Source organism: Hemitrygon akajei, chromosome 21 (assembly GCF_048418815.1).
Source record: "Hemitrygon akajei chromosome 21, sHemAka1.3, whole genome shotgun sequence".
Lineage (NCBI taxonomy): Eukaryota > Metazoa > Chordata > Chondrichthyes > Myliobatiformes > Dasyatidae > Hemitrygon > Hemitrygon akajei.
Genome location: NC_133144.1, coordinates 63,691,260 through 63,715,503, shown reverse-complemented (window position 1 = coordinate 63,715,503; position 24,244 = coordinate 63,691,260). Strand labels below are relative to the sequence as shown.

At 42.9% G+C, this 24,244-nt stretch overlaps 1 long non-coding RNA gene and 1 pseudogene across 1 annotated transcript in view; one reads left to right on the top strand and one right to left on the bottom strand.

Annotated features, from left to right (window-relative positions):
* Nucleotides 1-24,244, top strand: part of LOC140714381 (uncharacterized) — a 125,157-nt gene that overhangs the window by 51,221 nt on the left and 49,692 nt on the right. The gene's annotated exons all lie outside the window — the stretch shown is intronic.
* LOC140714494 (small ribosomal subunit protein eS26 pseudogene) lies at nucleotides 15,465-15,910 on the bottom strand (annotated as a pseudogene).

Genomic DNA, 24,244 nt, shown 5'->3' with positions numbered 1-24,244 from the left:
GCAAAGGTGTACTTGGTAAATGGGAGGCCTTCAAAAGTGAAAGTTTGTATGTTTCTGCCAGAATAAAAGGCAAGGATAGCAGGTTAAAGGAACCATAGTTTTTGAGAGATATTGAAGTCCCGGTTAAGAAAAAGAAGGAGGTGCATAGCAGGTATAGGGAAGCAGGAACAAAGAAGGTACTTGAGGAATATACCGAATGCAAGAGAACTTTTAATAAGGAAATCAGGAAGGATAAATGAAGGCATAAGTTTGCTCTAGCAGACAAAGTGAAGGAGAATCCTAAAGGCGTCCACATATATATTAAGAGTAGCAAGGGACAAAGTTAGTCTCCTGGAAGATCAGAGTGGTCATCTATACATGGAGCTGAAAGAGATGGGGAGATAATAAATGGTATTTTTTGCATCTATATGTATTTGGTACATGGGCACAGGGTCTATAGAAGTAAGTCAAAACAAAACAGCAGCAAGGTCATGGACCCCTCTACAGATTATAGAGAAGGAGGAGTTTGCTGTCTTGAGGCAAATTAAGGTTGATAAATCCCCGGGGCCTGACAAAGCATTCCCTTGGATCCTGTGAGAGGCTAGTGCAGAAATTGCAGAGACTGTAGCAGAGATGTTTAAAACATCCTTAGTCACCGCTGAGGTGCTGGAGGATTGGATGATAGCCAATGTTGTTCCATTGTTTAAGAAAGGTTCTAAGAATAAACTAGGAAATTATAGGCCGATGAGCCTGACATTAGTAGTGGGAAAATTACTGGAAGGTATTCTAAGGCACCAGATATAAGAGTATTTAAATAGACAGGGACCGAATAGGGATAGACAACATGGCTTTGTGCTTGGTAGGTCATGTCTAACCAATCATATGGAGTTTTTCGAGGAAGTTACCAGAAAAGTTGATGCAGGCATTGTAGAGCACGTTGTCTACATGGGCTTTAGCAAGGCCTTTGAGAAGGCCCTGCATGGGAGTTTGGTCAAGAAGGTTAAGATGCTTGGCATTCAAGAAGAGTTAGTAAATTGAATTAGATATTGTCTTCACGGGAAAAGGCAGAGAGTGGTAGTAGATGATTGTCTCTTTGACTGGAGCCCTGTGATGAGTGGTGTGCTGCAGGGATCGGTGCTGGGCCTTCTGCTGTTTGTCATCAGTATCAATGATTTAGATGGTAATATGGTTAAGGGGATCAGCAAGTTTGTTTATGACACCAAGACTGGGGAGTACAGTGGACAGTGAGGAAGACTATCAAAGCTTGCAGCGGGATCTGGACCAGCTGGAAGAATGGGCTGAAAAATGACAGATGGAATTTAATGCAGACGAGTGAGAAGAGGTGCACTTTGGGTGGACCAGCTAGAGTAGGTCTTACACAGTGAATGGTCGGGCACTGAGGAGAGTGGTAGAACAAAAGGATCTGGGGAAATGGATCCAGAATTCATTGAAAGTGGCGTCATGGGTAGATGTGGTCATAAAATAAGCTTTTGGCACATTGGCCTTCATAAATCACTATATTAAGTTCAGGAGATGGACCGTTATGTTGAAATTGGGTAAGATATTGGTGAGACCAAATTTGGATTATTGTGTACAGTTTTGGTCACCTACTTACAGGAAAGTTGTAAATACTGTAAGACTGAAAGAGTGGAGAGAAAATTTACAATGATGTTGCTGGGACTTGAGGACTTGAGTTACAGGGAAGCATTGTAAAGGGTAGAACTTTATTCCATAGAACATAGAAAACATAGAAACATAGAAAATAGGTGCAGGAGTAGGCCATTCGGCCCTTCGAGCCTGCACCGCCACTCAGTATGATCATGGCTGATCATCCAACTCAGAACCCTGTACCTGCTTTCTCTCCATACCCCCTGATCCCTTTAGCCACAAGGGCCATATCTAACTTCCTCTTAAGTATAGCCAATGAACCAGCCTCAACTGTTTCCTGTGGCAGAGAATTCCACAGATTCACCACTCTCTGTGTGAAGAAGTTTTTCCTCATCTTGGTCCTAAAAGGCTTCCCCTTTATCCTTAAACTGTGACCCCTCGTTCTGGACTTCCCCAACATCGGAAACAATCTTTCTGCATCTAGCCTGTTCAATCCCTTTAGAATTTTATACGTTTCAATAAGATACCCCCTCAATCTTCTAAATTCCAGTGAGTATAAGCCTAGTCGATCCAGTCTTTCTTCATATGAAAGTCTTGCCATCCCAGGAATCAATCTGGTGAACCTTCTCTGTACTCCCTCTATGGTAAGAATGTCTTTCCTCAGATTAGGGGACCAAAACTGCACACAATATTCTAGGTGCGGTCTCACCAAGGCCTTGTACAACTGCAGTAGAACCTCCCTGCTCCTGTACTCAAATCCTTTTGCTATGAATGCAAACATACCATTTGCCTTTTTCACCACCTGCTGTACCTGCATGCCCACCTTCAATGACTGGTGTACATAGAAGATGGAGAGGATATTTGATAGAGGCATATAAAATTATGAGGGGATAGACAGAATAAATGCAAGCAGGCTTTTCCCACTGAGGTTGGACGAGACTACATCTAAAGGTCATGGGCTAAGGGTGAAAGGTGAAATGTTTAAGGGGAACATGAGGAGGAACTTCTTCACTCAGAGGTGGTGAGCTGCTAGTGCAAATAGTACATGTGGGCTCAGTTTCAATATTCAAGAGAAATTTAGATTGGTACATGGATGGGAGGGGTATGGTCTGGTTGCACGTTGATGGGACTAAGTAGTTCAATAGTTTGATATGAACTAGATGGGCTGAAGGGCCTGGTTAGGTGTTCTAGTGTTATATGACTGTACAACTATGACATGATTGGCTGATTAGTTTTGGTATTAATAAGCTAGTCTACACGTGTACAGGTGTACCTAATAAAGTGGCCACCATGTGCATTTTGTGAATGACAGGGTTGCAGTCAGTGTGTTTCACTTGAATAATTTTTAGGCAATTGCCCTCAATGGGAGATTTATTTCTAACAAAATGTCATTCTCTTGCATTCAGTCATTTGCATTTAGCCAAGGGCCACCAATTAAATCTACCTTAACAATATGGCTATTAAATTGCCAATTACACCCAAATTTCACTAACAGAGTGACAAAAGGAACAGGTGCTGTCGAAGGAAGAATAAGTCCATGTGAAATATCATCTTAAATTATGGGCTCTATGTTGATCTTTGGGTAAGATACAGCCATCAATCTGCGAGTCTTTCAGCAATTGAAATTATTATTTTGAGATACAGCACGGAACAGGCCCCTTCTGGCCTAACAAGCTACACTGTCCAGCAACCTGCCTAATTAACCCTAGCCTAATCACAGGACAATTTACAATGACCAATTAACCTACCAACCGGTATGCTTTGGACTACCCGGAGGAAACCCACTCGGTCACAGTGGGTAAAACTCCTTACGGATGGTGCTGGAATTGAACTCTGAAACACCCAGAGCAGTAGCAGCGCTGTGCTAACATATTGATGAAATTATGAAGAGGGCACCCTACTGGTTAGATTCCATTAGGAGTTTGAGGAGGTTTGGTATCTCACTAAAGGCTCCATAAAATTTCTACGGCGGTACTGTGGAGAACATTCTGGCTGGTCGCATCACAAACTGGTAAGGGGGTGCCACTGCACAGGATCGGAAAAATGTTGACGAGGGTTGCAAACTCAACCAGTTCCATCACAAGCCGTAGCTTCCCCACCATCGAGGACATTTCTGAAAGCTGAAGCCTCAAAAAGGTGGAATCCATCATTAAGGACCGTCATCACCCAGGACATGTCCTCTTCTCATTGCTACCATCAGGGAGGAGCTACAGGAGATTGAAGAACCACACTCATCATTTTAAAGACAGCTTCTAGCCCTTGCCATCGTATTTCTGAATGGACATTGAACCCATGAGCACTACCTCACCATTTTTGCACTACTTATTTAATTTAATTTGTTTATATATATTGATTATTTTTTAAAATTTAAAGATATAGCACAGTAACAGGCCCTTTCAGCCTAATGGGCTAGCTCCACCCAATTACACCAATGTGACCAATTAAACTACTAACCCATATGTCTTTGGAATGCAGGAGGAATTGAACACGGTCACGGGGGGGAATGTACAAACTCCTTACAGACAGTGGCAGGAAGTGAACCCGGGTTGCTGGCACTATTTGTTGCTGCCACCCAAACTAGCACTTTAATACTAATCATTAGGAGTGTATGGGGTGTCCAGGGAGGGGTAGCATCTTGGGTGAAGGGGCCTGTCGTGACCATTCTGGGGCAGCTCCCTCACATTTGGTCCCCACTAGACACTCTGCTCTCACCTGTTGCTCCAAGTAGCTATTTTCGTGTGGCAGTGGCCACACCCCGGTACACCACTTCAAGGGGCGGGCTAAACCAGGTGAGGGAATCCAGGAGTGAGATAGGGAGATGCCTGCCCTGGCATGAGAAGTCAGCTCCGGTGGACAGGGTGGATGAGATCTAACAGCCAGGATGGTGGTTCTGCAACACTCCATGGAGGGCAAAGGGCACAGAAGTGATCGTGGTCATTCACTGCAATCACCCAAGACCCCAGTTTGTGACACATCCGTACCACTGGACCTGGACTTCTGAGGTCCAGAGAGAGGGAATTGCCCAAGTGCAAATGACCTTTCTACTTTAAAAAATTCTCCTGTCATCACTGGACACGACAGACAGGCCCCAGAACAGAAACCAGAATACTAATGATAGTATTTAATACTATATAATACAACTATTTAATATTAATCTAAGAGTGTTTTATATACTATATAATTGCTGCCACAAATCAACAAATTTCACAACATATGTCAATGATATTAAACCTGAATCCGATTCATCTCTAAGCAAAGACTCCGCCTCCCAAAATCTAATACCAAATATTTCCTAACCTTTAATTAAAACCTTGCTGTTGACATTTCGTTATCTGCTGTTTGTGAATGCTTTGTGTTCTTGCTTGAGGTGATGGTGTAAACCCAGAACCATTGACGTAATGCTGAATATAATCTGCAGGAACATAATTAAAAATACAAGAGGATAATTAAAACTCAATATAAATAATACGCACAAAATGCTGGAGGAACTCAGCAGGTTAGGTAACATCTATGGAAAGGAATAAACAGTCGACACTTTTGGCCGTGACCCTTCACCGGGACTGGAAAGGAAGAAGGAAGAAGGTTGGGGTGGAGGGGACCGAGGCTGCTGAAGGAGATAGATGAAGCTAGGTGGATGGGGGAAGGGTGGGGATGAAATAAGAAGCTGGGAGGTGATAGGTGGAAAAGGTAAAGGGCTGAAGAAGGAGAAATCTGATAGGAGAGGAGAGGGGGGCATTGAGAAAGGGAAGGAGGAGGGGCACTGGGGGAGGTGATAGGCAAGTGAGGAGAGGAGAAGATCCAAGAGTGAACCAAGAATGGGCAATGGAACAAGTACTTATTTATGTAAGTAATTTTGAGGAAAATACTTATGGGTAAATGAACTCTCTCTTTGAATAAGGTGATACTGCAATTAAAGAATAAACACTTCCTTCCAGTACAAGTTCTTCCCAGTTTACAAGATCTTGACTTAGTGGGCAGTTTATGTATTTATTTATTTTTATTTAAAGATACAACGTGAAACAGGCCTTTCCAGCCCAACGAGCCACACTGCCAAGCAACCCTCCTATTTCACGCTAGCCCAATCATTGAACAATTTACAACAATTCCTGTCTGGCACCAACAACCATTCCACAGTCAAAGTCACTTAGATCACATTTCTTCCCTATTATATGTTTGATCTCAACAACAATTGAACCTCTTAACCATGTCTGCATGCTTTTATGCATTGAGATACTTCCACGTGATTGGCTGATTAGATATTTGCTTTAATGAGCAGGTGTTCAGGTGCAGTCAATAAAACAGCTACTGTGTATGTATAGCCTGTATATACAAATGACTGCTAGGAGACTCTGTGGGAAGGATTTGGTGGCTGCCAATAACTGTTCTGGACAGTAGCTTGAACTGTGGCACATTGAACCCAAGACGAGTACTGTTGTGACTGTGAAGGAAGTCACAGGAGGGGCATTGAAGCTGGTGAAATAGGAGTCTTTATTCATCACAACAAGCAGGCTTCATTCTGGAGACACTCACAGTCGAGGCTCATAAACCCAAGGGTACATCACATTTTTATATCCTTAAGATCAAAAGTAACAGTAGGTGATTCAATACAATTTCACTAGTTATAATGACTTTGTTTCCTTCAGTGATTTGGGTTGCCAAATTGTTCCTTTGAGACGCTAAATGGAAGCACGTTGTAATTGATAAGTCAACTCTGACGGTCCAAACACCTTTGGGAGAAACTAGTTAACACAAATATTATAAAACCTTTTAACGACAGAGTGTCAGACACCCAAAATTAATGTTGTCAGGGCTGTCTCTGAATACACAAATATGATAAGTATGTGCAAAAACTCTATTGATTGCCTATACTGAGGACCATGTTTGATATGCTAAGTGGCAACATCTGTCTCATCTGCCAGCTTGAACTCAAGTCATATTGGTGCATATAACTTTGCCGTGTTGCCTGGTTTGATGCAAGCCAATTGACACAAACCCATTGTTTTAACGTTTGGCTCTTGCAAACACAATCTCTTAGTCTACGGAACAGCCTGTGCTTTTAACTTCAATTTTCTCTTTGTAATTAAAAAAATCTGAAGACTAATTGCAAGCTTTCTGAACTTATTTACATTTACAATAAGAACTAAAGACTGGTTCTTGTTTGAAGTAATATCTGCTATATTCACTTAACTCCAGAATACTCCCTAACAAATACATTTTTGTGAACAGGCTGGTGTCTATTTTACAAATACTAATTGAGAGACATGCCATTTGTGTCAGTTGGCAGCAGCTTTTCTAAAACCAGCAATAGCATTAAAATCTTCTCTGAAGTCATTAGCCTGAGCTAGGCTTGTGCTGAATTTGTTAATATAGTTTTATTATTAAGAATGGCAAAAAGAGATTTAAAATGTTTCATGACATCCACCACAAAAGGCAAGATTTCTCAGTGGCCACCCATTTTAATTCTACTCTCCATTCCCATTCCAACATGTCTGCCCATGGCCTCTACTACCATGCTGAGGTCATTCTCAGGTTGGGGGAGCAACATCCCATATTCTGTTTGGTAAGTCTCCCCCTGATGGCGTGAACATAGATTTCCTTACCCCTCTTCCCCTTTCTCTTTTTTCATTCCCCCTTCTGGATCCCCTCTCAACCCTTCTCTTCCCCTCACCTGCGCATCACCTCTCTCTGGTGCCCTTCCTCCTTAACTCCCTCTCCAATCAGATTCCTTCTTCTTCAGCCTTTTAACCTTTCCTACCTATCACCTCCGGCTTCTTACTTCATCTTCTTTCCCCTATTCACACACCTTTCCCTTAATCTGGTCTCACCCATCACCTGCCAATTTGTACTTCTTCCCCTCCCCCCTTCCTTTTCCGTCTTGATGAAGGGTCTTGGCCCCAAATGTTGACTGTTTATTTTCCTCCCTAGATGCTGCCTGACCTGTTGAGTTCCTCCAGCATTTTGTGTGTGGTACTTTAAAATGCCACCAACCCTGCCCTGTGAAAACTCGGTTTGCATCTCCAGCTTTCAAACTGTTAAGGTTGTAAGCAGCTCTCAAAAAAAGAATCTTGCTGTGATCTGGGGTGGACCTGCAGTTTGAGGTGTGTACAGCAGAAGGCAGCCCCTCATTCTGGGAACGCAAATGGGTCAAAGCCACAGTCGGGATTAGGCTACCTTCCAGTCATGTCCACAGCCTGAGATAAAACGTCAGAAGGGTTTTGCATATCGGAGGGTTTCTGTTAAATATTCATTAACAGAAGCTGAATTCAATTGGAAGGCCAGCATTTAGATCATAAGACATAAGAGCAGAATTAGACCATATTCATCCCATCGAGTTCGCCCCACTATTCCATCATGGCTGATTTATTTTCCCTCTCAACCCTATTTTCCTGGCTTAACTCATAACCTTTGATGCCCTGACCAATCAAGAACCAATCAACCTCCACTTTATATATACCCAATGATTTAGCCCCATCCCTCCTCAACCTTGGTCTGAGTATCATTTTAAGGGGAGACTAAGAATCTGCCATCTATCACAGAGACAGAAAGGCAGAAATAGGTGCTTTAGTGCTTGGGGGACTGTACTGAGCATCAACCATCCACCTACACCAATCCCAACAGGAATCCCAAAGTTTATTCTTCCCCTCTTTCTCATTAACTTCCACCAGATTCTGACTGACCTACACACAATAGGCAACTTACAGCAGTCAGTTAACATCCTAACAAGTCTTTGGGATGTGGGAGGAAACCGGAGCATCTCGAACATAGAGCATAGAACAGTACAGCACAGGAACAGGTTTTTGGCCCACAATGTTGTGCTGAATCAGCTAAAAAGCAAATCAAAAGCACCCAGACATTAATCCCCCCCTACCCACACAAGATGCTCGGCCCATTTTTCTTGCCATTCTCTGGAACTCTAGGTGGAAAACATAATTAATTTTAGGTGTACTCTGCCACACATTGGCATTCCAACTGTGTCAATAGCTTGATACTTGTCAAAGATCAGCAGAATTAGTCAAGTCAAGTCACTTTTATTGTCATTTCGGCCATAACTGTTGGTACAGTACGTAGTAAAAATGAGACAACGTTTTTCAGGACCATGGTGTTACATGACACAGTACAAAAACTAGACTGAACTACGTAAAAAAAACCAACACAGAGAAAGCTACACTAGACTACAGACCTGCACAGGACTGCCAGGGAATTACCAGGGAATTCCTTGGAGTTTAGAAGAATGAGGGGGGACCTCATAGAAACATTTCGAATGTTGAAAGGCATGGACAGAGTGGATGTGGCAAAGTTGTTTCCCATGGTGGGGGAGTCTAGTACAAGAGGAATGACTTGAGGATTGCGGGGCGCCCATTCAGAACAGAGATGCGAAAAGGTTTTTTTAGCCAGGTGGTGGTGAATCTATGGAATTTGTTGCCATGGGCGGCAGTGGAGGCTAAGTCATTGGGTGTATTTAAGGCAGAGATTGATAGGTATCTGAGTAGTCAGAGCATCAAAGGTTATGGTGAGAAGGCGGGGGAATGGGATTAAAGGGGAGATTGGATCAGCTCATGATGAAATGGTGGAGCAGACTCGATGGGCCGAATGGCCAACTTCTGCTCCTTTGTCTTATGGTCTTATGGATATTTAACAAGGACTTAACTTGAGTATTTGAATTTGAATATTGGGCAACTATCAACTAATTCAGAATTTGTCATTGGGCCAAGCCATTGTCAGAGTTATGTCACTAGAAATCTAATCCAAATTATTGGACCAATGGCGTGGAGGTTTGAGTTCAAATATTATCATGACAGCTCTGTAATTTAAGCCAGTGAAGTTAATTAAATGGTCTGCAGGTTCCATAATTCTCCAAATGGCAGGGAAATCGAGGAACTAAAAGTCCAAAGGAATGTTTCAAACAGGATGAAAAGTTGGCTGCTTGAAAGAAAATCAAAGGTGAATACCAGGAGAATTGTCCTAGAATGTGGGAAGATTCTAGAACACTGGGAATCTAGAGCATAGGGTCTAGAATATTATGTATCTAGAACACACTGGTCTGGGCCTTGGGTCTAAAACATGGGAGGTCTAGAATATGGGAGAACTCTAGAACATGGGGTCATAGTCTCAGAAACAAGTGGTTAATCATTTATGGATGGAGAGTCAAACGTTAGAATCTTTCTGTCAGGGGGCTGAGGAGGTTGAGTAGTTGAACCACTGAGTGCGCTCAAGGCTGAAGGATGGATTTTTGTACAACAGGGTACAACTGTTCTTGGGGACAGATGGACAGGGAAGTTGAAAGGAAGTAAAATTCCATCAGTGGTAGTGGTACCGGCTGATGCACTGAAGACAATTAAGGGACAGAAACAAAAGAAAAAAGTAGGGCTAGGTGGGAGGGAAGGGTTAGATTGATCTTGAAGGGAGTTCAAAGGTCAGCACAACCTCATGGGCCATCGGGTCTGTTCCAGTGCTGTTCTATGTTCCAGATTTATGAAAGCATAATGTTCCATGTGATTATGACTATAATGTTTATTCTGCACCTTACATTAAATAATTAACACATTACCACCACAGAGACTTGCTGATTGCCTGTCAGCACTAACCTCATTTGGATGGAAAGAGCACGTGAGTGTCCTGGGTGTCCTCCCTATGTGAGAAGGCATGACGTAAGCAGCAGTGAGACCTCAGGAAGGGAATCCAAAGCCTATTCCATTGTCCATTGTCCATCTTGATGGTCTTATGACGGTTAATGCAATGCTCTAGATAGCCCATGATCTATGCTTAGTTTCTGCAGCTATTTGTAAGGAATTTGTACATTCCCTCTATGACTATGTAGGTTTTGTCTAGGTGCTCTTATCTCCTCTATCGTTACAAAGGTATTGCATTTGGGTTCGGGTCATTGACTTGCTGCATTGGTGTCACTCGCAGACCTCCCCGAGCATATCCTCGGACTACATTGGCCATTGACACAAATGGTGCATTTCACTGGATATTTCAATGCTTTGAGCTACACGTGACAAATAAATCTAATCTAATCTCGCTCTGAATAAAACACCTGAACAACTTTTAAATGTTTGCAACACACAGCCATTTAAAAATAACTCAATTAAGCTTAAATAAAGATAAAGATTAGCTTTATTTGCCACATGTACATCAAAACATTCAGTGAAATGCGTCAGGTGCATCAAAACAAACCAGCGTTAATGCTGATGAAAGGTTTGAACCCGAAACGTTGACTATTTACCCTTTTCCATAGTTTCTCCAGCATTTTGTGGGTGATGCAACGTTAATTGTGCTGGGCACCAAGAGTCTCACCATGCTTCTGGTGCCAACATAGCATGCCCACAACTCGCTAACCCTAACTGTACGTCTTTAGCAACAGGAGCACCCTGTCGCGGTCACGGGGAGAACGTACAAACTCCTTACAGACAGCAGAGGGAATAGAACCCCAATCAGTGATTGCTGCCGTTGTAATAGCTATGCTAACTGTTATGCTGCTGTGCCACCTACGATATACTTTTGGGAAGTGATAAATATGATACATTTAATTAAAAACATAATGTTATGTAATCCTAAAAACATTTTTTAAAATCTCTTAACCAACATTCAGAATTTTACTGAGAAACCTGACACTATTAAAGTGAATGGTATCTCTGCCATCCCCTGGGTGTGAAACTGAGGGGCTGGATAAAAAGATAATCCAGACCAGTAGTTCTGGACATTTATCTTTCAGCTGAGGGTTCAGTGCTGAGCCTATCAACAAGTAGGAAGCCCAATGCACCAGTATCTGTGATCCTGACATGCCTCAACCTCTCCACACTTGGTAGCAGAAGTGAAGAGGACATCACAGGTCAAATAGTTCAATGTAATATTAGAGAATCTATACGGTATACAACCTGAAATTCTTACTCTTTGCGAACATCCACAAAACAAGAAACCCCAAAGAGTGAATGATAGAAACATCAGAATCCCGAAGTCATTGATAAAGGTTGAACACAATCCTGGCAATGTCCTTTACAACCATTGATTGAACTGCTGTGTGTTCCCTCTCTGTAGATTTAGCAATATATTTCTTGACATAATCATGCATTAATCAATCAAGTTTTCTGTGGCGTCGCTTCTAAATCAGCCCAAGTACACAGAGATTGATGATTGACAGGTTGCGTATTTATGAAATTGATTTACAACACCAGTGTTGCATTGATAAACGAATCAAACTCCAGCACATCAGCATGTTCACTGTTACTGCAGAGAAGACCAGATTTATGTTCCTAATATTGCAAAATTACTGCTTCCCTTTGATGATCGCTGTGTTAACAACAAAAGAAATGAGGAAGACGACAATAAATATATTTTCTCTCTTGTCTGGTCTGCAGTCATTAAAATTAGATTAGCGGGATAAAGACAGGAACAATCCTTAAACTGTTTGCAAACCTAATGTGAAATGCCCAGCCTTGCAAATTATCATGGCTAATCACAAATGCACGCTTCACTGCTCCAGTAATTGTCGTCTTATTAGTCACATTCTTGTTGTCCTCATTAGCAGCTGAAGCAATGGAAATGCAAGGATCACCACGGAGATGTGGAGTCAACAACCGGGCTGTTGTGGGATGAGTGCGTGACCTCAGTTCCCTTCCATTCAGTGTTATGTTATCACACTGCACATTGCACACAACACAAACAAATGCATAAAGGTACACAACATTACAAAACACGCATGCACAACAGGACACATCACTGCAAACACGTGTACACAAACAAATTAATGCAAAGGCACTGATGCAACCATACAAACGTACATTTGTACACAAACAATACACACTGTGAATTACCTTTGTGTATGAGATGGTACTTGTATGTGTCCAAGGTTCAAAGTAAATTTATTATCAAAGTATGTAAATGTCACTATATTCTACCCTAAGATTCATTTTCTTTTGAGCATTCACAGTAAATACAAAGAAACATGATAGAATCAATGAAAGACCATACACAACAAGCCAGATAAACAACCAATGTGCAAAAGCCAATGAATTACACAAATAATAGTAAAGATTATTATTATTAATATAAAAATTATATTACAACCAATCCATTATTACAGAGAGGAAAATTTGTAATAACCGTCTGGTTATAATATTACAGGATAAACAGGCAAGACCGTTGGAATAGCCATTCCAACACACATAACATACAGAAGTCAACAAGTGAAAAACACTGGAAGTATGCTGAATTAAAAGACTATGGACCATGAACAGGGTATACATTGTCCCAAGAGTAATATCTACAACTGGTGTCATCCCAAAGTCACTGCACGGTATCATTAAACAATTAGTCCTATGCAGCAATATTTATATAAATCTCCAGAAAGCCTCAATACTAAACACCACAAGAATAATTTGAAAGTTCCTAGCAATTGAGAAATGTTTTTGGCGATGCTTGTATCTCAGGTTTTACCAGCTTGAGTTGAGAAAGAAAATAATAAGTAAGCAGTAAGTATCGAGAACATAAGATGGAGAGTCCTGGAAAGTGAATCCACAGGTTGTGGGAATATTTCTGTGATGGAATGAGTGAAGTTATCTCTTCTGGTTCAAGATCCTGATGGTTGAGGGGTAATTACTGCTCCTGAACCTGGTGGTGTGGGTCCTGGGGCTCCTGTACCTTCTTCCTGATGGCAGCAATGAGAAGAGAGCATGTCCTGGATTGGCGGTGGGTGGGGGGGGGGGGGGGGTGCGTGGTCCTTGATAACGGATGTGGCTTTTCTGTGACAGTGCTCTGTGTAGATGTGCTCAATGGTGGGGAGGGTTTACCTGTGATGGGCTGGGCTGTATCCACTACAAGAGCATTGGTGTTTCCATCTCAGGCTGTGGTATAGCCAGTTAATATACTCTCCACCGCACATCTATAGAAGTTTGTCAAAGTTTTAGATGACAGGGCAAATCTTCACCAGTTTTTAGAAAGTAGAGGCACTGCTGTTCTTTCTTAGTAATGGCACTTAAGTGCTGGGCTCAGGACAGATCCTCTGAAATGACAACACTGAGGAATTTAAAGTTACTGACCCTCTCCACCTCTGACTTGCTGATGAGGACTGGCTCACAGACTTCCAGTTTCCTCCTCCTGTAGTCAATAATCTGGTCAACCATTCTAGTTAGCCTCCAACCTCCTCTGTCTATTAACCCCTCACTGCACAGCACTGTAAACAGTTTAAACCACTTTTTATAATGCTGTTACTTTGTAAATGCAAGCTGGTATTTGTTTATGCACTTTTAATTCCATATCCATTCTTCAACTTACAGCTTTATTAGCTTTTCTATTTCAATATCATTATTTACTTTTTATATAGTCTTTATTGTTTATAATTGTTGATTTTTTTTACATGTCAAACCAACACATCACTGTAAATTTCAGATACATGTAAATCTTTATGGTTAATAAAGTTGATCCTTGATCCTTACATTTAGTTTGAGCCACAAACAATCTGCGGAATCAGAATCAGTACAGTATCGGGTTTAATATCATTGGCATATGCGACGACACTGGTTCCAAACTGTACCCGCGCTTGCCCTTTCCTTGGAATACATACATCAGTGACGTGGAGAGGGGGATCCCGCTGCATGGGCAACAGCCAGTTCTTCAAATCTTCCTGCCCAGGCTTGCGCCCTGGAGAGGACACAGTCCACCAGAGGCACAAACCCATGGTTCCCTGGGATCGACAGTGGCTTACTATGTCATGAAATCTGTTGGTTTGCGGCAACAGTACATTGCAATACGTAATAATAAAAACTCTGAAATGACAATAGGAAGTATATATGAAAATAAATGAAATAGATATTGCACAAAGAGAGGGGGGAAAGTATGAAGGAAGTATTCATGTGTTCATTTGTCCATTCAGAAATATAGTGGCAGAGGGAAGAAGTTATTCCTGAAACATTCTATGTGTGTCTTCAGACTCCTGACTATCTCCTTCCTGTTGGTAGTAAAGAGAAGAGGACATGTCCTGGGTGATGGAGGTCCTTAATGATGCACACTGCCTTTTTGAGGCATCATCTTTTGAAGATGTCCTGGATGGTGGGGAGGCTCGTGCCCTCGATGGAGCTGGCTGAGTTTACAACGTTCTGCAGCTTTTCTGATCCTGTGCAGTGGCCCCTCCATACCAGATGGTGATGCAACCTGTTAGAATGCTCTCCATAGTAAATCTGTAGAAATTGGAGTTTCTTTGATAACATACCGAATCACCTCAAACTCCCAGTGAAATATAGCTGCTGCTGTGCCTCTATGTATTTGCATCAATATGTTGGACCCAGGATAGATCCTCAGAAATGTTGACACCCAGGAACTCGAAACAGCTCACACTTAGCTTTTCTGATCGTTTGATGAGGACTGTTGTGTGTTCCCTTGACTTCCCCTTCCTGAACTCCGTAATCAGTTCCTTGGTCTTACTGATGCTGAGTCCAAGGTTGTCGTACACCACTTGATCAGCTGATCTATCTCGCTCCACGTCACCATCTGAAATTCTGTCAACAATAGTTGTGTTACTGGCAAATTTCTCGATGGTGTTTGGGCTGTGCCTAGCCACACGGTCGCAGATGTAGAGAGTTGACCAGCGGGTTAAATATGTATCATTGACGTGCACCAGTGTTGATAGTCAGCAAGGAGGAGATGTTATTTCAGATCCACACTGTATGGGGTCTCCTGGTGAGGAGATCAAGGATCCAGTTGCAGAGGGAGGAAACGAGGCCCAGGTTTTGTTGATCAGAACTGAGGGTATGAGCTGTTTAACTGTTGGAAGAGCCCAACAGATTGAGCAGCATCTGTGGGAGTAAAGGAATTGTCCACGTTTTGGGTTAACACCCTACCTCTGGCGCTTTCCTCCCACAAATGCTGCTCAACCCACTGAGTTTTTTTTTAGTGGTCCATCATTTTTATTAATTCAATCCAAATGACATGATCAGCTAATGTTTACATTGGCTTGGGAGGAGGGCCACGTGGGATGTCGGCTCCTGGCCTGAAACGTGGAGGAGGGGTTCGGTCCTTCCTGGCTTCCCGGGAACGATTTCTCACCGCCTTGCTGTGGATGGCACAGCTGACACAGTAATGTAATTTCACATACGGCTTGGGCAGCACATCTGCATCTAAAACACTGGCCTCTGAAATATCTCGGACTGCGGCAGCCTCCACAATGTTTCGAATGACAAACTTCTTGATAGCCTTGTCTTTGGGGACACAACGGGCACAGTTTGTGCACCTGATGGGATGCACATGGCCACGGCCCTTTTTGGCACATCCGTTATTCCTTCGCTTCTTAGTCATCTTAGCACAAGTCACCCACTGAGTTCCTCCAGCAGATTAACCTGCGGCTGCAGATTCCATCATCTGCAGTTTGCTGTGTTTGCATCTAGCTTAACTGATTTGTCTGACAATTGGCTATCCCCACCTCTTTTGCATGTAGATCCAGCAGAGCCCAGTGTTTCAACTACCTCTGCAAGCAACACACACACACACACACTCTCATACACACACACACACACACACACACTCTCACACACACACACACACACACACACTCACACTCTCTCACACACACACACACACACACACACACACACACACACACACACACACACACACACACACACACACACACACACACACACACACACACACACACACACACACACACACACACACACACACACACACACACACTAATTTGAGTTCAAAGTTCCAAGTCAATGTATGTTTATTATCACCTTATACTACCCTGAAATTCATTTTGTTATGGGCATTGACATAGAACAAAGAAACACAACTGAATCAATATAAATACTACAGCCACATACAAAGACTGAAAACCAATGTGTAAATACAAAAAAAACCCAATAAATAAATAAGTAATAAACAGCACTGAGAGTTGGAGTTGTACAGTACTTGAAAGCGAGACCATAGGTTGTGGAATCAGTTCAGTGCTGAAGTGAGCGAAGTTATCCACGCTGCTTCAGGAACCTGATGGATGAAGGGTAATAACTGCTTCTGAACCTCGTCATGTGGGATCAAAGGCTCCTGTACCTCCTTACTGATGGCAGCAGTGAGAATAGAGCATGGCCTGGATGGTGCGGGCAGGCACCTGGCCTGGATGTAGATCAGGCAGCATCCATGGAGCATCTAGGAGAAGAATAAACAGTCAATGTTTCTGGCCGAGCCCTTTCATCAGGATGGGTCTTGGCCAGAAATATTGACTGTTTATTCCTCTCCATAGATGCTGCCTGACCTGCTGAGTTCCTCCAGCGTTGTATGTGTGTTGCTGTGGATTTCCAGCATCTGCAGAATCGCTTGCGTTTACCCTCTGCAAGCTGTCATGATGTTTGAGACTAAGCACTGAAGACATCAGCTTTGTTTTGCTTGCCTTTGAAATGCTATAGTCATCCAGATATCAGAAATATAGAATTACACTTGGTGCCTCTTTGCAGGTTCTCAGTTGCTATCTTGCCAGAAATTTATTTTTTATTTAGTTTAGAATGAATTGCAGTCGCAGAGGGGATAAAATTGCATTCATTCCGATTCAACAAGGAAATGCATTGTAGAATAAAGTCAGTATGCCTTGTTATTATCATAGAGTCAACTCTGTCGCGGCAACAGCTATTTATGTCACTTCTGTATTCGTCAGAATACATAGATAGTTCATGATATCAGAGGATGTAAATGTTTAGCTAATAGAAATATTTCTAAGCTCTCACATTACCCACTTTTAAAATCTGTCCACACTGCAATAGAAAATATTGTTACTAAGATAAGTTTTATCAGATCCAAACCTGAACCTAAGATTAGCAGTACCAGGACTATGTTAAATCAGTTGTGGTGTGGGAGAAACATGTCTTAAATCAATGGTGTTCAAAGGATTATTCCTGAGACTGTCCATCACTATTTTTGGAAGCAATTAAGTCACTTGAATTAACCTAATTAAAGTAAGCAAATTTGACCTTGCTCAATTGGGTCAACATTTTAAAATTAAGTTTGACCTTGGACCCCCTTGTCACTCCTCCGAAGCCTGACCTTCTGAAGAGGTTTTCGACTGGGCAAGGGAATTATTTCAAATAATCAATGAAATATCATTCAAGTAGCTGTGCCGTAAAGGATTAGTTTTAATTCTGTTTAGTCCAAAATACAACTTCATATTGACATCTCTGTCTCTCTCTCTGAACCCTTAGTGCTTAGGTGGCACCTGGGGCCTCTCATATTGACATAATGGTTTAATAAAGAACTATGATGAAACTAAATGTTACTGTAAAGTTAATGATAACTTCCTCAATAATTTGAGAATACTGTAAACCATCTACTGTATCCGGTGCTCCCATTGTGGCCTCCTGTATATTGGTGAGACACCACTTAGACTGGGAGCCTGCTCCATCTGCCAGAAGAAAGCAGGTTTTCTTGGTGGCCACCCACTTTAATTCTACTTTCCATTCCCATTCCAACATGTCGGTCCATGGCCTCCTCTGCTGCCAGAATAAGGCCTCACTCAGGTTGGAGGAGCAACCCCTTATATTCTGTCTGGGTAACCACCAACCTGATGGCATGATCATGGATGCCTTGAACTTACGGTAACTGCCTCCCCCTCTCCACCAATCCCCATTCCCATTTCCCTTTCTCACCTTGTCTCCTTACCTGTCCATCACCCTTCCTCTGGTTCCTCCCCCTTCCCTTTCTCCCATGGCCGCCTGTCCTCTCCCATCAGATTCCCCTTTCTTCAGCCGTTTCTTTCTTTCAGCAATCCACTTCCCACCTCTTTACTTCTCCCCATTCCATTTCCTCTTTTACCTCTACTCTTCCCCTCACATGCCAATCACAGAGGGCCTTCCATCTTTCCTTTCTCTCATGGTCCACTCTCCTTTCCTATCAGATCCCTTCTTCTTCAGCCTTTTACCTGTTTCACCCATCACCTCCCAGCTTCTGACTTCATGCCCTCCCCTCTCCCCTCTCCCACCCACCTGGCTTCACCTATCACCTTAGAGCTTACCCACTCCCCTTCTCCGCACCTTCTTATTCTGGCTTCTTTCTCCTCCCTTTCCAGTCCTGATGGAGGATCTGTGCCTGAAATATCAAACGTCTGGTCATTTCCATGCATGCTGCTTGACCTGCAGTTTCTCCGGCAGGTTGTGTGTGTGTTGCTCTGTCTACAAGCCCACCCATGCAATAACTGAGGCCAGGGTCATTGAAACCAATCATTAATAGTGAACGATAATGGCCAATAGAACATGCAACACAGGTTGAATAGGTTACGAGTTTATTTCCTGGAGCATAGGAGAATGAGGGAAAATCTTGTAGGGGTACACAGATAAGAAGGGGTATAAATAGGCTAATTACATGCAGGCATTTTCCCCAAAGTTGGCTAAGACTAGAACTAGAAATGTGGGTTAAGAATGAAATATTTAAGGGGAACTTGAGGGGGACTTCTGCACTCAGAGGGTGGTGCAAGTGTAGAATGAGCTGCCAGCAGAAGTAGTGAAATCAAGTTCAATTTCAGCATTGGAGAGAAGTTTGATAGGTTTGTGGATGAGAGGGGCATGGAGGGCTATAGACCCGATGCAAGTTGATGGGACTAGGCAGGAAAATCAGGTTGGTGCAGGCTAGATGGGCCAAATGGCCTATTTCTATGCTATAGTTCTCTATGACAACTGTAGAGCACAGGGACAGAAACAGGGAGGAAGAGAGGGCAAGAAGGAAAGGGGGGAGAGAGAGAGAAACACAAACAGGAGCCTTCTTGCAACACACCACCTGCTGCCCTGATGTTTCAGTCTCCCACGACACCTCAGTCAGTAAGGAAGTGGGTTGTTTACGGAGGCGCACGTCTTCCAGGCTGCTCCTGGAGATATCAAAATGCCAGGGTACACGGCCAGTGTGAAAACCTGCCGCTTGTGGAGAACCACTGTTTGCGCTGGAGCTGCAGATCACATACTCCAACTGGACCACGACCACCTTGAAAAGAAAAGGAAGACATGAGAAAAGAAAAATAAGCTGTTTCACAGACGAACTGGAAGAATTCGCCTGGGTCTACAAAAATCTCTGGTGCCATCTTTTCAATTAAATAAATAGTGCACATGAAAAGAAATAATGAGACAGAGCTCACGGAACATTCAAGAACCTGCTAGCAGAAAGGAAGAAGCTGTTCCTATACATGGAGCGTGAGTTGAGTCTTTAGCCTAGTCTACCCTCTCCCCATTGGTAACAAGGCAATACCAGCATGGCCTGGGTGGTGGGGGTCCTTAATGAGAGATCCCTCCATTTCCTGCATATACATCAGTCTACCCAAAATCCCCTTAAATGCCATGATTTTTTTCTGTTTATGGAATTACCTCTAACAGTCTGTTCCAGGCCCACCTCTCTGTAAAGAAAAGTTTCATTCCACACATCTCCTTTAAAGTTTCCCCTCTCACCTTAAATGCATAGGCTATTGTATTTCACACAGAATGCTGGAGGGACTCAGCAGGTCAGGCAGCATCTGTGGAAAGGAACAAACAGTTGATGTTTCTAGCCAGAACCCTTTATCAGACTGGAATGGGAGGGAGAAGAAGCCAGAATGAGAAGATGAGGGAGGGGAAAGAGTACATTTTCTTATTCTGCTCTTCCCCCTCACCTTCTTATTCCAGCTTCTCGCCCCATCCTTTCCAGGTCTGATGAAGGATCTTGGCCTGAAACGTCAACTCTTTATTCTTCTCCATAGATGCTGCCTGATCTGTTGAGTTCCTCCAGCATTTTATGTGTATTATTCTGGATTTCCAGCATCTGCAGAATCTCTTGTGTTTATGACTTCCCTCTAGTACAAAGGTTCCCAACCTGTTTTATGCCGTGGAGCCCTACCATTAAAGGGGGGGGGGGGGGGGTTTGTGGACCACAGGTTGGGAACCCCCTGCATGTGAGAGAGAAAAAGTTACCGTGGTAAAGGGAAATAAGGGGAAGGAGAACAGAACAGATGGGTTTGCTCCCCAGAAGATGATATGGCCAAATGGCCTCCTAATTATAAGATCAAAATGCTTCTTAAAATCTCCCTCCTCCTTCTTTGGCTGGATAATTCTCTACTTGTCAAAGGAAATTTATTATCAAACTACGTATTTGTCACCATACACTACCTTGGGATTTATTTATTTTGCAGGCATTTACAGGAGAATGAAGAGATACAATCAGATTTATGAAAAGCTATACATAAACAAAGATTGACAAGCAACTACTGTACAAAAGAAGAAATTGTGCAAACATCAAAAAATACCACAGAGTTATTATGCCCTTGAGAGTAAGTTTGTAGGTTGTGGAATCAGTTCAGAGTTGAGGTGAGTGAAGTCATTCTGGCTGGTTTAGGAGCCTGATGTAATAACAGCTCCTGAACCCAACAGTGTGGGACCTAGGGTTCCTATACCTCCTTCCTGATGGCAGCAGTTATAAAAGATCATAGTCTAGATTGTGGGGTTCCTGATGATGGATGCTGCTTTCCTCTGGCAGAGCTCCTTGCAGATGTGTTCAATGTGGTAGACAGGGCTGTTCGTGTCCCTCAACATGATATTTCTTTCACTGTGGATGTTCCAGTGAAGTGGACTGGATTAACTTCTTTCACATTACAAGGTGCTTTATAAATGGAATGCTGGTGTTTGCGCTGGTTGTTTTGGAGACATCTGCACCCTCTGTATTTTCTGTAGAATTCTCATTCCTCATTGCGCTCTGCAACAGCTACAGAAGATGAAAAGCTCCATCTGGCGAAAATGGAAATCTGGTTGAGAGGAAATTGTTTGAATAAAATTGCAGATCTCTATCGGTCAGGAAAGTGCACACGAGGCTTCAGAACAGGAAATACATTCCAGTTGGATTTGGAGAGTGATGTGTAAAAGGAAAACTCCTCACAATGAACATCGACTGAGGCATTTCCTCAATCTCATGCGGCATGCGGTTAGAGCAATTGCTTTACCGTGCCAACAATCAGTGATTCCCACCGCTGTCTGTCAGGAGCTTATGCATTCTCCCTATGACCGCACGGCTGCTCCCAGTTTCTCCCACATTCCAAAGGCATATGGGTTGGGGTTAGTAAGTGGTAAGCATGCTATATCGGTGCCAGAACCGCAGTGGCAACAATTGCAGGCTGCACCCAGCATGATCCTCACCAATTTGATGCAAAACAATGTATTTCACTGTATGCTTTGATGTACATGTGACATCTTAATCTTAATTTCATTAATAGGGTAACTCTGTCATGGGCATTCAAGACCAGCTACGAAAGGAAGAGATTTGGGCATGAGGCTAGCAACCCCATCCTGTAAAAACCCAGAGCCAGAGAAATTCCAAAGACCTCACCCCAGGGAACAGGATACACCAGGAAGATGAGCTACATTTGGGAAAGTGTGAAAGACTTGCCCAGGACAGAGGGCTCTAGCTGTTTTCGGCAGCCTAGGCCCCAGCAGGGACGATTGGCTGAAGAAGAAGATGGGGGACTGAGAGCACACAGGAATACGTGCAGTGCTGGAAAGAAGGAGGAGTGATGGGGAAGGAAGAAAGGAGTAGGAGCGGAAAGAAGGAATATTGGGAAGGAAGGACAGAAGAAAGAAGGAAGAAAGGACAAATAAGATCGTAACACAGGAGCAGATTTAGGCTATTTGGCCCATTGAGTCTGCTCCACCATTCCATCATAGTTGATTTATTATCCCTCTCAACCCTAGTCTCCTGCCTTCTTCCCATAACCATTGATGCCCTGACTAACTGAGAACCTACCAACCTCTGCTTTAAATATACCCGATGACATGGCCTCCACAGCCATCTGCGGCAATGAATTCCACAGATTCACCACCCTCTGGCTAAAGAAATTCCTCCTCATCTCTGTTCTTGGGAATTGTCCTTCCATTTTGAGGCTGTGCCCTCTGGTCCTAGGCTCCCCTAATATAGGAAACATCCTATCCACATCCTCTCTATTTTGTCCTTTCAGTATTGCATAGGTTTCAATAGGGTTCCTCCCTCATTCTTCTGAATTCCAGTGAGTACAGACAAAGAACTAAGAAGTGGTCCCAACACCGACCCCTGCTGCGCATCACTAGTCACCGTCAGCTAACCAGAAAAGGCCCCCTTTATCAAGACTATTTACCTCCTGCAGGTCAGCCAATCTTCTACCCATGTTAATACTTTTCCTGTAATACCAGGAACTCTTCTCTTGTTAAGCAGCCTCATGTGCAGCACCTTGTCAAAGGTTTACTGAAAATCCAAATGAATAACATCCACTTACTCTCCTTTGTTTATACTGTCTGTTATTTCCTCAAGGGATTCCAACAGATTTCTCAGGCAAGACTTTCCCTTTAGAAAATCATACTGACTTTGGCCTATTTTATCAAGTGCCTCTGAGTACTCCGAAATCTCATCCTTACTTTTAGAATCCAACGTCTTTCAACCTACTGAAGTCAGGCTAACTGGTCTTTAACTTATTTTCTGCTGCCTTCCTGCCTTCTTGAAGAGTGGAGTGACATTTGCAATTTTCCAGTCCTCCAGAACCATTCCAGAATCTAGGGATTCTTGAAAGATCATTACTAATACCTCCACAATCTCTTCAGCCACCTCTTTCAGAACCCTGGGGTGTAGTCCATTTGATCCCGGTAACTTAACTACCTTCAGACCTTTCAGCTCTCCAGGCACCTTCTCCTTAGTAATAACAATGATACTCACTTATGTCCGCTGACACTCTCAAATTTCTGGCATTCGACTAATGTCTTCTACAGTGAAGACTGACACAAATTAATTTTTAAGTTTGTCCACTATTTCGTTATCCCCCATTACTACCTCTGCAGCATCATTTTTCAGAGGTTTGATACCCACTTTTGCTTCTCTTTCACATTTTATGTATCTGAAGAAACTTTTGGTGTCCTTTTTAATATTATTGGCTAGCTTACTTTCATATTTCATCTTTACCTTCTAAATGACTTTTTTAGTTACCTTCTGTAGGTTTTCAAAAGCTTCCTAATCCTCTGCCTTCCCACTAACCTTTGTTATTACTATATGTCCTCTCTTTTCCTTTTATGCTGTCTTTAACTTCCCTTGTCAGCCACGGTTACCTCATCCTCCCTTTAGAATACTTCTTCGTTTTTGAGCTGTATCTATTCTGTGTCTTCTGAATCTCCCCATGAAACTCCAGCCATTGCTGTTCTGCTGTATTCCCTGCTAATGTCCCTTTCCCATCAGCTTTGGCCAGCTCCTCTCTCAAGCCTACGCATTTCCCTTTATTCCACCGTAATACTGACACATCTGATTTTAGTTACTCCTTCTCAAACTGCAGGGTGAATTCTATCATATTATGGCCACTGTCTCACAAGGGTTCCTTTACCTTAAGCTCCCTGATCAAATCTGGGTTATTACATAACACCCAAACCAGAATTGCTCCTCCCCTCTTGGGATCAACCACAAGCAGCTCTAAAAAGCCATCTTGTAGCCATTCTATAAATTCCATCTCTTGGCTCCACCAATCTAACTCTCACTATCTACCTGCATGTTGCATTCTTCCTCCCCAAGATTATCCTAACATTTCTCATTCAACATGCATTTTCTATCTTCTGTTGAATTTTATATCCCACATCCTGGCCACGGTTCAGGAGCCTGTATATAACTCCCATCAGCGTCCTTTTACCCTTGCACTTTCTTAACTCTACCCACAAGGATTCCA